The sequence below is a fragment of the Erinaceus europaeus genome, chromosome 2, assembly GCF_950295315.1.
Source record: "Erinaceus europaeus chromosome 2, mEriEur2.1, whole genome shotgun sequence".
NCBI classification, from domain to species: domain Eukaryota; kingdom Metazoa; phylum Chordata; class Mammalia; order Eulipotyphla; family Erinaceidae; genus Erinaceus; species Erinaceus europaeus.
Window position 1 is genome coordinate 61187245 of NC_080163.1, and position 18070 is coordinate 61205314.

The window sequence follows — 18070 nt, forward strand, 5'->3', positions numbered from 1 at the left end:
TTATGCATACATAGTGTTTTTTAAATTAACTCTACCACTAAGCCCCACCTGCTTATTTTTAATATTTAACTTATTTTAATAATTTTCAGTCATACCTGAAATATAATACAGTATTGTACTTTTTTGTTAGAGTTTTATATGTTTTTAAGTTGGTTGATTTCTTTTTTTTTTTTTTTCCCTCTTAGGCATCTTATTGTGGAAACAGAACAATTTGGCTTCCCTGTTGACTGTAAGGGAAAATCTTCATTTCAGCATGTTCTCAATAAAGACCAAAGAACCAGGTTTGTTCAATCAAGAAGTCTTCTACAGCCTGTGGAACAGCAGCCATTTCCAGAAGTAAATATTAACATGCCCGATGCCTGTAAATGGACTACTTGGTCAAATGACTCATAAAGATATTAGTGGAAGAATGATTTTTAAAAATGAAGAAAAGGCAAATTTCAAGAATGGTCCCCAGTGCAACTTAGGACTTTTGGGCATCTTGAAAGAAGATAAATCTGAAAATATAAGTGACAAGACTTTAACGTATTTTTTTGTATTATCTTTGTTAATCTCTGCTTTTGTATATAGTCTTTGAATTATTTCCTTCTTTGGTAATCTGTCATCAGAGTTTCATTCTGTTTGGGTAGAGAAATAGTAGGCACAATGGGAGAAATCGGAACCATTCTTTGGGATGTTGGCCTCCAGAAACTGACTTTCATTGGCTATTTCTGAAGGATGCAGTGTAATTTGTTTATAAAAACTTACTGCTACATGTTTCACAGTCTTTTCAACTTTTGAGATTTGCCTTCCTTTCTCTGTTGCTAGCCATTGTAGATGTTGAGCTTTTGTCTTGCAGGTTGTTTTTTTTTTTTTTTTGATGATCTGATGTCTATATTCTTTCATTTCTTAAAAAGATTTATTTATTTGTTTGTTTATTGGGGTGGGTAGTGGAGAGAGAACGAAAGTATCAGTCATTCTGATATATTTGATGCTAAGGATCCAATTTGAGACCTCACTTTATCTGCTGCACCATCTCCTGGGTTGCATAGTCTTTCATTTTAAAAGTAAGAATGATAGTTTCATAAATAGAACTTTGGTGTGGTTGTTTTTCTATCCTAGAATGTCTACTAGGATCAAAAATAGAATCGGACGGGAGAGATAGTTCCCAGGTAGGGTACCTCCATTGCCAGGTGTATGACCCAGATTTGGTCGCACGTCCACATAGAAGAAGGTGCTATGGCAGTGGAGGAAGATTTTGCTGTGGTGTCACTCCCTCTCTCTAGCTCTATCTAAATAGAAAAAGTAAAAAGTAACCTGGAGTGTTGAAATCCTGCACATGGAAGCCCCTGATTATGTACATACAAATACACAGGATAAAATGATTCCACTCTTTCTCAGAGTTTTTTTTCTTTATTATGAACTAAGATCTTGTTTAATATTTTCATTTCTTCTGCTGCTTCTTTGTGAAAGTAAAGGGTCATATCTATATTCTGATTCCATTTATCTAGAAGACCAGAGCAGCATGGATTATAGAAATTCCAACCCTTTAACCCTTATTGTTTTAGAGCTCTATCAAACTGTTTTTTAGCAACATTGATATAAATGTTGCCTTCTTTCCTTTTCCTTTTCCTTTTTCTTCTTCTCCTTCTCTTTTTCTCCCTCTTCTTCCCTTCTCCTCCTTCCTTTCTTACAGACCAGAGGCTACCTACATGGGCTGTTTCACTACTCCAGGTGTCTCATCCAAGTTGAAACAGAGATGTTTCAGCTCTAGAGTTTCCCCTTGTGCAGTGACATTTTCTTGTGATATTGGGACTCAGATCTGGGCCACTTAGACAAGGCCCTGCCTAGTGAGTGCTCTGGCCCCATTCTTTCTGGTTTTTGTAAAGGAGGGGTGGGGAGGGTAATAAGGAGCAGGATGTTCTTTTTTTTTTAAGATTTTGTTTTTATTAATGAGAAGGATAGGAGAGGGAAAGAACCAGCTATCACCCTGGTACATGTACTGTTGGGGCTTGAACTCAGGACCTCATGCTTGAAAGTTCAGTGCTTTATCCACTGAGCCATCTCCCAGACCACAAGAGCAGGAAGTTCTTTAAATACAGATAAGTACATACACTCAACACAGAGAAAGCTTTTATAATTAACGAAGCAGTCTATCATCAGATCATAATGGATATGTACATGCTGTCAGTATGAAAATTAGTCTGGATTAGAGGTATGAGAATTAACTGGTGTTAATTTTTATTCTTTAAACACTTTTTAAAACTTTTTTTTTATATTTGTTTTTGCTTTTGTTGCCCTTGTTGTTTTTCAGTTGTTGTAGTTGTTGTTGTTATTGATGTTGTCGTTGTTAGATAGGACAGAGAGAAATTGAGAGTGGAGGGGGAGAGAGATGGAGAGAAAGACAGACACCTGCTGACCTGCTTCACCACCTGTGAAGCGACTCCCCTGCAGGTGGGGAGCCGGGGGCTCGAACCGGGATCCTTATGCTGGTCCTTGTGCTTTGCACCACCTGTGCTTAACCCGCCCAACTCCCACTTTTTAAAACTTTAAGTTAGTTGATCTCATCAATAATGTTCCTCTGTAAACTGAGGAAGCCACATTTTATTCCATAGAGAGAAACAGGCAAAAGACTAGTTGCTAAATTTAATAGAATATCTGAAGTCCTATTTATTTAGTTTGTTGTTGCTGGGGCCTCACAGTTCTGGGCTTATTTTTTTCATATAGAGAAAGACAAAGGGAAGAAGCACCATAGAAGTGGAATTTTCTCCATGGTGCTAGGGCTGGACTTGAATCTAGGTTGCCCACGTGGTAAAACGGGCACACTATCCAGGTGAGCTATTTTGTAGGCCCTGTCGTATCTCTCTTCACTAAACCTTTTTTACTTTATCTTTTCCCCCATTTCTGCTTTTTTTTTTTTCTTTTAATAGTGTGATTGAGTGAGAGACAAAGAGGGAGGAGGAGCAGAGAGAGAACCAGAGCCTCAATCTGGCACTTGCTGTGCTAGAGATTGAACTCAAGGCCTCGTGCCCGAGAGTTCAGCACTTTCTGCACTGTGTCACTTTGCGGGGTACTCAGCCTTACTTGTAACCTGGTCTCACTTTTACATTTTTATTATCTGGTGAGAATTTTTTGTTTGGTGCTTTTGTGTTTTGCCATTTCTGTGTTGTCTGCAATTCAGCTTTTCTCCTCCTCCTCTCTCTTCTTGACCTTCTCTTCCTCCTCCTCCTCCTCTTTTTTTTTTTTTTTTTTTTCCAAAGTTGCTTTAGCTCTGGCTTATAGGGAGTTAAACCTGGGACTTTGGAGCAGCATCAGGAGAGTAGATTCCTGGAGGATGAAGCCATGCTGTAGTGTGTCTCTGTCTGTCTGCCTGCCTGTCTCTCTTTCCCTCTCTCCCTCCCTCCCTCCTTCTCTCTCTCCCCCTCCCTCCCTCCCTCCTTCTCCCTCTCTCCCTTTCCTCTGTGTCTCCTTCTCAATACTTTTTCTCTAAAATAACAAATGAAAATTTTTGCTTGAGAAGTCACTTTGGTGATATTGTACAGGTAACAAGCTCCGGGATCATTCTCAGCACAGAAAGAGAGAAAAAAGAAAAATGCTTTCTGTTCCCTTTACTCTCTACTTCCCTGGGTGTGTGTCTTCCTCCTGTCCTGTCACTCTAGTCTTGTTCTTATCTCTCATAACTCAGCTTCTGTCATCTCAAGCTCTGTCTGTCTCACCCCTGGCTTCTTCCACTTCCGTTCTCCCCTTTCATTCATTCCTCTTTCATCCTCTGTTAGTGGTTACTCTTTCACCACCCGGGCACTTCTTTGTGGGTAGCTCACTGACCTGTGTGTTTGGCTGCCTCTGTTCTTTTTATCTGTAGATGTCTGTTGCTGTCTTTCTGTTCTTAAGTATTCATTTGGGCTTTCATTTCTAAAATTATTTTTAAAATTTTTTTTTTGTCCTGGGGTGGTAGGTACTACACAGAATGGATTTGTTGTCAGTATTTGCATAGAGTACAGATCTTTGCTGTGTATTTCCTGGGTAGTCAAGGTAATGAATCAAATATGATTAATTTTTCTTGGAACTTTAAGCTTCCTGCATTTTCTGCTTCTAAGAATTGAGTGATATTCTAGAAGACTAATAATTGCTTCAGAGAGAACCAGGGTAGTTGTTCTCTCATTTTAACTCCTCATTTAAAAGTTCATGACACTTAAACTCACTTCCTTTTCTTGAAAAAAAAAATTAAAAGTGTGCTACTTTGCTATGTGTATGAGACAAGTTGGGGCCTAGTCCCTCCCACATTGAAGGAAGCTTAGGTGCTGTGGTACCTTTTCCTCTCCCTCGTCCTCTCTTTTTCCCTTTCTTTCTAGCTATGAAATAAATGAAGGAGGGGAAAAAGGTAGGAGAGGCAAAGATAGATTAAAGAAAACCTCCAGAGAAAGTTTGGGGTTGGTTAACCGTGGGTGGAAGGTGGTCAAGGAAAGGTAAATAACTCACAAGCAGTTTCTAGAACTGCAAGGAAAACTAACATCATAACCACATTTATTAGGTAAAAGGTCCCTCATAGTGATTGTCAGTCATTCTGTTAGTTAGTTTTAGTGCTAGGTCATGTATTTGCATAATTACTATTAGGTTCTTAGACCTTGATTTAGTGTGTAAGAATACAGAAAGTTAATTTTGTAAATATTCATTTTACTTTGAGAAACTTGATGCACCTCTAAATATTAACCTGTGCTGTTATGCAATTATACAGTGACATTCTCACAATGCCATTAACAGTTGACCCTGTAAGGTTCTTAAGTGAAACACGTATAAATTTTATGTCCTTGCTCTTTGAACTCTTTAGTCATACTGCAATAAAAAAAGATAGCTCCTTGGCAAACCTTTATTCAATGGTGTCGATGATTTCTATTCCCTGACATTATTGTTATTGGTTTAACACTGGTTTACAAAATTAAAAAAAAGTTTTCCAAAGTATAGGTTTAGATAGAGGGTGTGTGTGTGTGTGTGTGTGTGTGTGTGTGTGTGTTTTTCACCTACCACCAAAAGTTTCTATTTCATTCCCCTCCCATCCCTGTCCTCTGGTAACCACCATAGTCTTTAGAGTCTGAGATAGCTGGTTACTATTTTTTTGGTAAGTTTGTTTGCTTTAGTTGTCTCTATTTCATATATGAATGAAGCCATCTGGCAGTTGGCTTTCACCTCATTTCACTTGATATAATCACCTCTAGTTCCACTCAAGTGATATAGTCTCACCTTTTTCGTGGCAGAATAGTATTCCATTTAATATACCCCACAATTTCTGTTTCCAGTCATCTGTCCTTGAGCATTTAGGCTGTTTCTATATTTTGACCATTGTGAATAGTGCATCTGTGTACATAAAGGCATATAGATCCTTTCACATTAGTGCTTTTTGTCCTTTGGATATATGCTTAGGAATGGTATTGTTGGATCAGTATTCTTTAGTTTTCTATAGTGTATATGAACTCCTGGAGGTAGATGAATGAAGTGAACAGTAGCTTTGTTAAAAAGGGTTAGGCGCAGGTGGACCGGCAGAAGGATCCAGGTTCGAGCCCCTGGCTCCCCACTTGCAGAGAAATCGCTTCACAAGCGGTGAAGCAGGTCTGCAGGTGTCTTTCACCCCTCTCTGTCTTCCCCTCCTCTCCATTTCTCTCTGTCCTATCCAACAATGACGACATCAATAACAATAACAATAATTACAATAAAACAACAAGGGCAACAAAAGGGAAAATAAATAAATTTTTAAAAAAGGCTAAGCCCTGTATAACGCACAGTATTTCAATAAGATGTTAAGAATGACCCTACAATTATTTTGAGGTAGATCATAGTGAATATTCTTTCTACTTGAGCCTTCTCTAATTTTGATAGAGGTTGTTGAGTTTCTTAGTCGTTCACGATCCATAATTGAGTTCTGCTTTTAAGAATCAGAGTAATTGTCTCTCTGTCTCTCTCCCTATCACCCCTCTCCTTCTTGATTTCTGTCTGTCTCTATCCAATAAATAAAGATTAACAAAATTTTTTAAAGGGGGGGCAGGTGGTGGCACACCTGGTTGAGTGCATGTATTACAATGCTGAGGGACCTGGGTTCGAGCCCCCAGTCCTCACCTGCAGGGGAAACGCTTTACAAGTGGTGAAAGCAGGGCTGTAGGTTGTCTCTCTGTTTCTCACCCTCTGTCACCCCCTTCCCTCTGATTTGTGGCTGTCTCTATACAGTAAATAAAGATGACAAATTTAAGAAAAAAAAATTAGAGTGACATTCTAGAATACTAATATTACTTTTTAAGAGAGTAGTATTCCCCATCCACGGCCAGCTTGTGAAAACATCAGAACTACAGTTCTACGTTTAAACTACTAACATAGGACTATATTCTTGGACCATAGAGATAAGCAAAGTGTAGTATGTTTTTAAAACATTTATTATTTATTCATTTATTGGATAGAAACAGATTAGAGGGGGAGAGAAAGACAACCTCTACAACATTGCTTTACTACTTGCAAAGTTTCTCCCCTGCTGGTGGGAATCAGTTTGAACCCTGATCCTTGCACATGGTAATGTGTGCTCAACCAAGTGTGCCATCACTCAGCCCTGGTGTGGTATATTCTTTCTGAAAACTGGTAATTGATTAGGGAACATAAGTAGAAAACTTAAATTCATATGTGCACGTACCTAGTCTATACTACTTATATGTGCATTATATACACTTACATATGTAAATTCTGACTTTGAAATATTTGCTATAATATGCCTTCTTACCTGTGGGAAGTTAAGTGTTACCTTGTTAAAGTATTCAATGCCTTCCCTTTGAAATGGTGACTAATTGTAAAATTACTGGGTTATTGGAAGTCATGACATATTTTGGTATAGAGAAACAGAATACACCATGACTTTGCTGACAACCAGTAAATAATTTAACTGCAGCTCCAATGTGGCAGTTACTCAATTACTGTTTAGAACTTCTAGATGTAAACAGCCAGCAGATACTGGCTTAGGAACATAGTCTTACTCATTATGATATACAGAAATACTCTGTTTAGAATTCTTGGAATTAAAATTTTTCCTTTGTTACTTTTAAGAAAATTAACGTTTAGTTAAACCTCCTTCCCTTTTTTTTTTTTTTATGTTAGCAACTCTTTTAGCTGGATCTGTTTGCTAGAGATCTCAGGGATGGCTGTGGCATTCCACAAATCAAGTCCATTATTGGAAAAACTAAAATGTTTGCTACATTTAAGCATATTTGACAAGAATGTGTCAGAAGTTTTGGTAAGAATGACAGCATCATTGGACTGTATCTTCATGACTGTTTTCAAGAAAGGTAGAATAAAATCTGTTAGGTAAAGAGGCTTTGGAATATGTTATAAAATCAGCCTTTTGGGGGCTGGGCAGTACCTCACATGGCGAGCTATCAGGTCCAGTGTGCATATTAATTTCTAGATTAATAGTCTTTAAAATGTTCTAGACCATGATGTCAGGTAAACATTAGGTTGAAACAAAGTAATTCTTTTGATGTGGTTGTTTGTCCTTACTGTAAGAGTCCATTAATTCATAGCATGATCAGACTGACGTATTAAATGATCTTATGTGTTACACGATTGTATTCAGGGTAATTTAAAAGTAATGGTAGTGAAATAGAACTACCAACCTAGAGTTTTGATAAATGTCAAAATTCTAAACCCACCTTATGTAAAATGTCATCATTATCAAGAGATTTAAGTAAGTTTAGTTCACACTTTTGGCTAGTCTTAATTTGCGCTGACATTTCATTTGTAGATCAGGAGCCTGCATTTTCACAGAAGAGGAAACTTGGTGTATTACCCTTCAACTTTGGTTTTAAACTGATTATGATTAGAAATGAAGCTTTCATTTGTACTCTCTGGATGATTCCCCATAATCACTGAGCATGTGAACAAGTTTAGTCATGAGATTTAGTTAGAGATTTTAGGAAATTGTTGCAAGTAATGTAAATGAGCTGAGATACTGGTTTTGTCTTTTTAGTTCTTTGAGAAACTACTTCTCTTCCTTCCTTCCTTCCTTCCTTCCTTCCTTCCTTCCTTCCTCCCTTCCTCCCTTCCTTCCTTCCTCCCTCTCTCCCTCCCTCCTTCCCTCCATCCCTCCCTTTTTCTTTCTTCCTTTCTTGCCTCCAGGGTTATCGATGGGGTTCCATGCCTGCTCTATAGATCCACTGCTCCTGAAGGCCATTTTTTTCCTTTTGTTGCCATTGTTGTTTATCATTGTTGTTATTGCTGTCATTGCATAAGACAAATTGAGAGGGGAGGGGGAAAGAAAGATGCCTGCAGACCTGCTTCACCACTTGTGAAGCGACCCCCATGCAGGTGGGGAGCCAGGGGCTTGAACTGGGATCCTTAATCTAGTCCTTGTGCTTCGGGCCATGTGTGCTTAACCTGCTGTGGCACTAGTGTGTGTGTGTGTGTGTGTGTGTGTGTGTGTGTGTGTGTGTGTGCGCACATTCTATTTGTCTATCTTTGTTGTTTTTATCTTGGTTGTTGGCTGAGGCCTTCAGCAGTCTGAGCTGACTCATATACAGAGACAGAGGAAGAAGTAAAAGAAAAAAAAGTAAAAGCTTTATACTACAGCTATGAAGCTCTCTAGTACAGTGGGGGACAATTTGAGCCTGGGACATATGCATAGCAAACCAGGTGAGCTGTCTTGCTGGCCCTTTCTTTGCTTTTTGAGGTAGTGTTGAAGACTAAACCTAGGAGCTCATGCATGCAAAGCATTCTGTATGCTGAGCCATCTCCCATACCCTCCTTAGAATAGTGGTAGTGGTAGTGGTAGTAGTAGTAACAGTTCATAGCTATCATTGTGAAATTTCAATAAATTAAGGCTCTTTCATATGCTGAATTCTTTGGTACTACTTATGTAATCTACTAATTAAATTTAATTTTATTGGGGGCTGGCAAAATAGCTCACCTGGGTAGTGCATGTACTTTGTCATGTCCATGACCTCCAAACCCAGCCTCTACTGCATTGGAGAAAGCTTTGGTACTGGGGTATCATGTTCCTTCTGTTTGAAAAAGTTATGTCAGAGTAGTGAAGCCCCAGTGGTGACAGAATTTGATGTTATGAGACATGTTTTCTTTTTTCTAATTTTTTTTTAAATATTTATTTTATTTATTTATTCCCTTTTGTTGCCCTTGTTGTTTTATTGTTGTAGTTATTATTGTTGTTGTCATTGCTGGATAGGACAGAGAAATGGAGAGAGGAGGGGAATACAGAGAGGAGGAGAGAAAGATAGACACCTGCAGACCTGCTTCACCGCCTGTGAAGGGATTCCCTTGCAGGTGGGGAGCCGGGGTTCGAACCAGGATCCTTATGCTGGTCCTTGTGCTTTGCGCCACCTGCGCTTAACCCGCTGCGCTACAGCCCGACTGCCTCTTTTTTCTAATTTTTAAAAAACTATTTATTTTGAATGGAGACAGACAGAAATTGTGAGGGGAGGGGAAAATAGTGTGGGAGAGAGACAGAGAGACACCCGCAGGCAGACCTGCTTCACCACTCAGGAAGCTTTCCCCCTGCAGGTGGGGACCAGGGGCTTGAACTCAGATCCGGGCGCATTGTAATGTGTGCGCTTAACTAGGTGCGCCACCGCCTGGCCCCCAAGACATGTTTTCTTTTTTATAGAGACAGAGAAGTGACAGGGAGGTTGAGAGTGAGAACCACCTGCAGCACTGTTTAGCCACTGGTGAAGCTCATCATCCACCCTCTCCCCTATCACCCTGCCACACGTGCATGGTGGGGTGGGGGCTTGAACCCAGGTCCTTGTGCATGGTAGGGTGTGCTTTACTAGATGCACCACCACCTGGCCCCTTAAAATATATGCATGTTTATAGGGTATAATGTGTGCTTATATCAATGAGTAAATGAAATGTTAGAGCTCATGAGGTTTGAGTATTGCATTTTGTCCACCATGAAAGTGAAGAATTTGAGGGAGGTATTGAACTGTACACAGATATTAAGTGGTGAAACAATTTATATATGTGTGTGTGTGTGTGTGTGTGTATATATATATGTATATGTCTAATCCCATGACTTCAGCCACATGTTTTACTGCCTTTCAAGCCACATGTCTTACTGCCTATTTCCCCTTGAAAATTAAATTTTTATCTTTTAGAAGTCTGGGTGGTGGCACACTTGATATAGCGTGCACGTTACCATGTATAAGGACACCAGTTGAAGCCTCCGATCCACACCCACCAGTAGAGGGAAACTTCATGAACAGTGAAGCAGTGCTGCAGGTGTCTTTTGGTCTTTCTCTCTTTCCTCTATATTCCTCTCCCTTTCCAACTTCTGTTTGTCCTATCAAATATAGGAAAAATAGGATAAAACTAAAGCAAAATAATTTTTATATTGAAAATTGGCCCTTTCATAAATGTATAACAGAAAAGCATAGAGGGAGTGACAAGTCAGTAATTTTACTACCCAGAGGTAAGAATTTTGATTTATAAACATGTATTTTAGAAACATGTTTGTAACAGCTATGTTAAAATGATAGCCATATTTTAATTTAACATTTTCATTTGAAACTGGAAAAGGCAATTTAAGAGGGGAGGTTACCTTTGAAATCGGAGATAATCCTAGGACAGAAGCCACTGTAGTATTTCCCTTTTCTTTAGGAAACACTTTAGTGTTTCATTTATTTTAATGACAGAGTTGCAGAGAGAAAGATACAGAGAGACCAGAACACTGCTCAACTCTGATTAATGGTGGTGCTGGGGATTGAATCTGAGACCTTGGAGAACTTTAAATAGATTACTACAACTTGAAAGGATGATTAATATTCCCAGTGTCTCAAATAATGTTTTGTCCTGGGGTTTCACTAGATCTTTAAAACTAAAATTAATTGAGATACTGTTTCTCTCTAAAATTGTCCTGATTAAAAAACTTCACAGTCAGAAAAATAATCTTTTTTTTTTACATTATCAACTTGCCTTGAATTTAGCCTACAATTGCTTGTGTTTTAATATACTATGAAAATATGCAGTGAACTAAGTTGGTAAAGGAGTAACAAGGAAGAACAGATGTTTTCCTTTAACTTTTTTCTTACGTCAGACTTAGAAAAGTCTGAGACCAGTTCTAACTGCATTATTTTACTTAAGAGTGTCTTATTGTAATTAAATAGTACTCTTGCTAGCTAGCCCATGTTGTTTATTATAAACACATTCATGCTTTATTTTAATTCAATTTATTTATACTTTTCTGCCTTGCACTTAATACTATTACAGCCTCTTTTTTTTTTCTTTTTTATTTAAGAAAGGATTAATTAACAAAACCATAGGGTAGGAGGGGTACAATTCCATACAATTCCCACCACCCAATCTCCATATCCCACCCCCTCCTCTGATAGCTTTCCCATTCTCTATCCCTCTGGGAACATGGACCCAGGGTCATTGTGGGTTGTAGAAGGTGGAAGGTCTGGCTTCTGTAATTGCTTCCCCGCTGAACATGGGCGTTGACTGGTCGGTCCATACTCCCAGTCTGCCTCTCTCTTTCCCTAGTAGGGTGGGTCTCTGGGGAAGCAGAGCTCCAGGGCACATTGGTGGGGTCTTCAGTCCAGGGAAGCCTGGCCGGCATCCTGATGACATCTGGAACCTGGTGACTGAAAAGAGAGTTAACATACGAAGCCAAACAAATTGTTGAGCAATCATGGACCCAAAGCTTGGAATAGTGGAGAGGAAGTGTTAGGGGGGTACTCACTGCAAACTCTAGTGTACTTCTGCTTTCAGGTATATATTTTGCAGTAGTTTATGGGTACGTGTGAACATATGCTCTCTCTCACAGAAACTGGTGTATATCTAGGTTTTGGGACTTTGTTAGAAAGTGAACCACCTGAGATGGAATTAGAGTATACTATGAAAGGAAAGGTCTCATCTGAGTAATGAAGCTGAATGGTTGTCATTCCACACATGAAGTCTCTGGACACAGTCTGAAGTGAAGCATGTTGAGGTGGCAATCGTTGGCGTTGATTAGGTTGTGATCGGCAGATGCAATATTATTTGATATGGATTGGGAGAGGCATATGGGAAAGTGGGCCCTATCCAAGGGTTCCAGGACTGGGGGAAGTAGAGGCTCTGTAGTGGAGATGTGAGGTTCCTGCTGTCTTAGGGTTCCAAAAGACAATCGATAGTTAATGTTATCATCACATTAATTGGTAATTGGGTTAACTTTGAAAAGTCCTTTTGTTAGGGTTTGCTGTACAGTACCCAGTATCTTGTATATAGCTGTGCTATTGGTTGCTTCTGATCTACTTGGTCTAGGCTTTTGAGAGAGTCCGCATATCAGTTACACAGCCTATATATTAAAAAGATTCAGTTTGTGTTTTAAAAAACTTCGAGACATAGAATTAATTTTCCCCCTCTCATATTAATTAACTAGTGATTTATATGACTACATTTTACTAGGAGTGTACATAAACACTATTCCCACTACCAAAAGACTGTGACCCATCCCTCCCACCCACTCCCACCCCCCACTGGCCCAGGAAGCTGCATGTCTACCCCTCACCACAGGGTTTTTACTTTGGTGCCCTACTTACAATTTGGTCAGGTCCTGCTTCTAGTTTCCCTTTCAGATCTTCTTACTCAACTTCTGTTGATGAGTGGGATCATCCCATACTCATCTTTATCTTTCTGACTTAGCTCACTTAACATAATTCCTTCTAGCTCTGTCCAAGATGGGTCAGAGAAGGTGGGTTCATTGTTCTTGATAGTTGCATAGTATTCCATTGTGTATATATACCACAGCTTTCTCAGCCACTCATCTGTTGTTGGGCACCTGGGTTGCTTCCAGGTTTTAGCTATTATGAATTGTGCTGCTATGAACATAGGAGTACACACATCTTTTTGGTTGGGTGTTATGGAGTCCTTGGGGTATAACCCCAGGAGAGGAATTACTGGATCATATGGAAGGTCCATGTCTAGCCTTCTGAGAGTTTTCCAGACTGCTCTCCACAGAGGCTGTACCAATTTACATTCCCACCAGCAATGCAAAAGGGTTCCTCTGTCCCCACAACCTCTCCAGCATTTGTTGCTGCTGTCCTTTTTGATGTATGCCATGAGGTGGTATCTTAGTGTTGTCTTAATTTGCATTCCTCTGACAATCAGTGACCTAGAGCAGTTTTTCATATGTTTGTTAGCCTTTTGGATCTCCTCTGTAGTGAATGTTTTGTTCATATCCTCTGCCCATTTTTGGATGGGGTCATTTGCTTTTTTGGTGCTAAGTTTGCTTAGCTCTTTATATATTTTAGTGATTAGTTTCTTGTCTGATGTCTGGCATGTGAAGATCTTCTCCCATTCTGTGAGGGGTCTCATTGTTTGTTTAATAGTTTCCTTGGATGTGCAGAAGCTTTTCTATTTGATGTAGTCCCATTGGTTTGTTTCTGCTTTAGTCTTCCTTGCAATTGGGTTTGATTCATCAAAGATGTCCTTGAGGTGTAGGTGGGAAAGTGTTTTACCATTGTTTTCCTCTAAGTATTTGATTGTTTCTGGTCTGACATCTAGGTCTTTGATCCATTTGGAGTTGATTTTTGTTTCTGGTGATATAAAGTGGTTCAATTTCATTTTTCTGCATGTTACAACCCAGTTTTCCCAGCACCATTTATTGAAGAGAGCCTCCTTTTTCCATTTAATCCTTTGGGCCCCCTTATCAAAGATTAGATGTCCATAGGTGTGGTTTGTTTTTTTGTTTATTTTTAATTGCCACTGGGGCTATTGCTGGGGTTTGGTACCAGCGCTGTGAAGCCACCACTCCCTACAGCTATTTTTCCAGCCCTCCTCCCCTTTTTTTCGATTTTATTAGATAAGACAGAGAGAAATTAGAGGGGATGGGGAGAAAGACAGATAGATGGATGGAAGGGGTAGATAGCATAATGTTTAGGCAAAGAGACTCTCATGCCTGAGACTCTGAAGTCTCAGGTTCAGTCCCTCGCACCACCATAATCCAGAGCTGACCAGTGCTCTGGAAAAAAAAAAAAAGATAGATAGACAAACACCTGCAGACCTGCTTCACTACTCTTGAAGCTTCCCCTCTCCAGGTAGGGAATGAGGGCTTGAGCCCAGGTCTGGTGTTTGAGCATGATAATGTGTATGCTCAGCTGGGTGTGCCACTGCCTGGCCCTCTCAGCCACTCTTTATCTTTGGTGAATAGGCTCTGTTATAATGAATTGGTTAGATTTATTTTCTTTCCATTTTGAATGCACTTTTTCTATTATTTTTAAATTTGAGCTCCCCTTTTATCTACTTACTTCATGCATGTGCGTGCATGCGTCTTCTAAAGAGGAAAAATGAATGTTCTCTTAATTTCTCCCCAAACTAACTGCAGTACAAGGTCAGAACTAGATACTTGCCACTGAGAGAATCCACACAGCTTCTTCAGGCTTCTTCAGTTTTTAGTCGGCCAATTGTCTGTGTGTATAGTTCTGTGCAGTTTGACCACAGATTTGACTAACCAACAACCATAGTTAAGTTACCATTCCTTCCCTTTTTTGCTAACTAGTTTTCCATGGTGTGGATAGACCCCAGTTTAACTCTCACTAGAAGGACATTTAAATTATTACCAGCCTTGGGCTATTACAGATAAAACTCCTGTGAACATTCATGCATAGTTTTTTGGGGGGTGAACCTGAGTTTCTATTTCTTGTGGATAAATGCTTAGGAGTATGATTCCTTTTTGCCTGCTGAGACTTTCTGCCTGCACAATTCTACAGTGGGTCCGTTCCCCCCTCTCACACACACACAGATTCAGATAAGGAGGAGGAGAGTGAAACAGAGGAGAGGCACCACATGATTCCACCATTCATGAAACTTTCCCTAATACAGGTATTCCCATGTGCCGCTTGGGCCTTGATTCTAGGTCTTTGTACATTGTAAATTATGTGCTCTGCCAGTAAATGCTGTTCCAGCCCATGCATTCCTGGTCACAGCCTGGTATGAATTCTTTCATACCTTTTCTGTATTCGTGAAAGCATGTTTCAGGGGCTGGGCAGTGGTGCGTCTAGTTGAGTGCATATGTTACCATGCTCAAGGACCCCGGTTCAAGCCCCTGGTAACCAGTGCAGCAGGGAAGCTTCACAAGCAGATGTGTGTATGTGTCTCTCTCTTCCTCTCTATCTACTCCTCCTCTCTCAATTTCTCTTTGTCCTATCAAGTAAAAAGAAAAGTATGTTTCCTAATTAAGTTTGAGAGTGTTTTCTTTGTTTTTTAAAATAGGATTATACTTTGTATATTGTTCTGAAGCTTGCTTTCTTAATATGCTGTGGATTTTTTTGTTCTTTTATATATATATTTATTTATTCCCCTTTGCTACCCTTGTTCTTTTATTGTTGTGGTTATTATTGTTGTCGTTGGATAGGACAGAGAGAAATGGAGTGAGGGGGGGAAGACAGAGGGGGAAAGACACCTGTAGACCTGCTTCACCACTTGTGGAGTGACTCCCCTATAGGTGGGGAGCCAGGGGCTTGAACCGGCATCCTTGCACTGGTCCTTGTGCTTTGCACCACATGTGCTTAACCCGCTGCGCTACTGCCTGACTCCCCTGTGGATATTTCTTCATATCAATAGATACGGCTTTTAACTCTTACTTTAAAAAATGAACATAACTTTTAATTTTTCATTAAACAGTGTGACAAGTAATTTTTCAATTCATGTAGCTATTTGCCTGTAAATTTAAGTATTTGGAATGTTCCCTCTTTATTTTCCCACCACAAACAGTGGCTACCACAATCTTTGTATGCATACTGTAGATGCTGGTGCTTTTATTTTTAAAGTATTCTTGTAACCTGGTTTGGTGTTTGTCAAATATATTAGTTTCTGGGTATAGTCTCTTAGTATTAGTTGCTATAGGTGAATATTCATACTGAGTATTATGAAGGACATTCAGTGGGAAAAACCAGTTTTAGAAATGGACATTAATGAATCTTGGTGGCCAGAAATTCTTTTAGATATCTTAAAATACCTAATGTAGGGCGCAACAGGCCAGTGGATGGGATTTCTGAGAGCTTATGGCCATCAGATACTGATTACAAAACTGTACAAATGTACATGTTAGGGCTTTCATCAGATTTTCAAAGGGGCTGTTGCTCTCCAAAAGGTTAAGCGTGGATAGTAGATATATCAAAGTATTAGTCTAGAGAACCTGTAAGATATTTTGAGTTCCCATTGAGAGCATATTTTTAATAACCACATCCTCTTTCTATAAGAATCTGCATCAAAGTAAGTTTATCTAATTTCCACATGACAGAAACCAAGGAGACAATTAATACCATAGGTAGCGGACTCAAGATTCAGAATAATCTAAATAGCTTATAGTAATGTTTAAAATCTTCAAGATGAAATATGCTCAATATAAACCACTCTTTGAAGCTGCCAATGTTTGCCAGTGGAGGGTACTCTCAGATCACCTGAGATGCAAGAAAGAGAGCTTGGAGTTTATTTGACCACAGACTTACATGAGCCATCTCTGTGATGTGGCTTCTTAAAATACGAGCTGGTTATATGGTCTGACCACATCTGATAAACTGTGTTTCCAGCTGTCAACCACAGATGGGTTGAGAAGTGAAGTCACATGCGGAACCACCATGAAAATATTTTATTTTTGTTACTTTCAGGAGAAAAAAACACATTCTTTGCTTGTTGGGTCAGAAGAAATTATTTAAAAAATGCTAGTAACAGCCTTCTTAGATTAAGGATGAAGACCAGAAAGTATGTGTAGAACTTGTACATTATACGACAGATAAGTGCTCATAGATGAGCCAGTACATTAATGAATGGAAGTTAGATGATAAAGGATTTTGACTGGCAGGGTTAGATAGCATAATGGTTAGGCAAAGAGATTGTCAAGCCTAAGGCTCCAAAGTCTCAGGTTTAGTCCCCCGTACAACCATAAGCCAGAGCTGATCAGTGCTCTGTTTAAAAAAAAGAGTCGGGCGGTAGCACAGCTGGTTAAGCACACATGGCGTGAAGCACAAGGACTGGCGTAAGGATCCTGGTTCAAACCCCCGGCTCCCCACCTGCATGGGAGTCACTTCACAAGCAGTGAAGCAAGTGGGCAGGTGTCTATCTTTCTCTCCCCCTCTGTCTTCCCCTCCTCTCTCCAATTCTCTCTGTCCTATCCAACAAAAACAACATCAGTTACAACAATAAAACAATAAGGGCAACAAAAGGGAATTAAAAAAAAGAAAGAAAAAAAGATTTTGACTGACTTGAGCTAAAATTACTGAGAGTGCTGTAGTAATGCAGTAGGCTGCTCTGGACAGTAGTGATTTAGTGGTTGGTGGGTCCTTTAAGTATGATGATAGGTAGCTAGGGTTGGGACTGTAGGAAGAGGCCTTATGCTAAGTGAAATCTGTACAACAGAACTTCAGAACTCCTTTCATTAGGTACTTTAATTCCCAAACAGGAGAAAATTCTATAATGTTACTGCAGGATTAAAAAGAAAAAATTGTAGAAGAAATACTTTTAACTCAAAGGCTACATGATTGCCAATACAGTTATTTTTCAAAGGGAAATTGAAGTATAGCAGGTTTTTAATATAAATGGTGTTGCATAAATTATTCTCCTGTTAAACCTGGAGTAACTAGTCTAGACTTATGTTGGGGGTTAAGACTCTTTGTTATGCTAGTGAGGGAAAAAATTTTTTTGTTTTAGCTCTGAGAATAGAAAAGGAAATTTCACCACTACCTTGCTTGCACAGTGACCTTAGGAAACCCTGGAGTACTATCTCCATTAGACTAATTGTTCTGACTCAGATAATAACCTTTAATGGGATTTGTGTCATGCTTTATTGTATGTATAGGTTTGTGTTCTGCCCTGTGAAAATGTATTTCTGACATTTGTTTAAGCTTGTTGAAACAAAGATATTTCTTATTGTATATTGATATGAAATCCTTTGGTTTGTTTAAAAAAAAGGGGGGGTAAGTGTTGCCCCCACCCCCCGGCTGATTTTTTTTTCAGATAGAGAAAGAGAAGGAAAGATAGAATACCCAAGCTTCCTTCAATGCAGTGGAGGCTGGACTTGGACCTGGGTTGCCCACATGACAAAGCAGCACACTGTCCAAAGGAGCTGTTCTGCTAGATT

The 18070-nt window shown here is 39.5% G+C and overlaps 1 protein-coding gene across 3 annotated transcripts in view; it reads left to right on the forward strand.

The window, feature by feature from the left end:
- SLC20A2 (solute carrier family 20 member 2) overlaps window positions 1-18070 on the forward strand; it is a 103108-nt gene that overhangs the window by 6975 nt on the left and 78063 nt on the right. The window contains exon 2 of one of the 3 annotated variants that reach the window (XM_060181616.1): window positions 186-281. The exons of the other annotated variants lie outside the window; for them this stretch is intronic. The gene's annotated coding sequence lies outside the window, so the exon portion shown is untranslated. The remainder of the gene's footprint in view (window positions 1-185; window positions 282-18070) is intronic. 3 annotated transcript variants of the gene reach the window in all.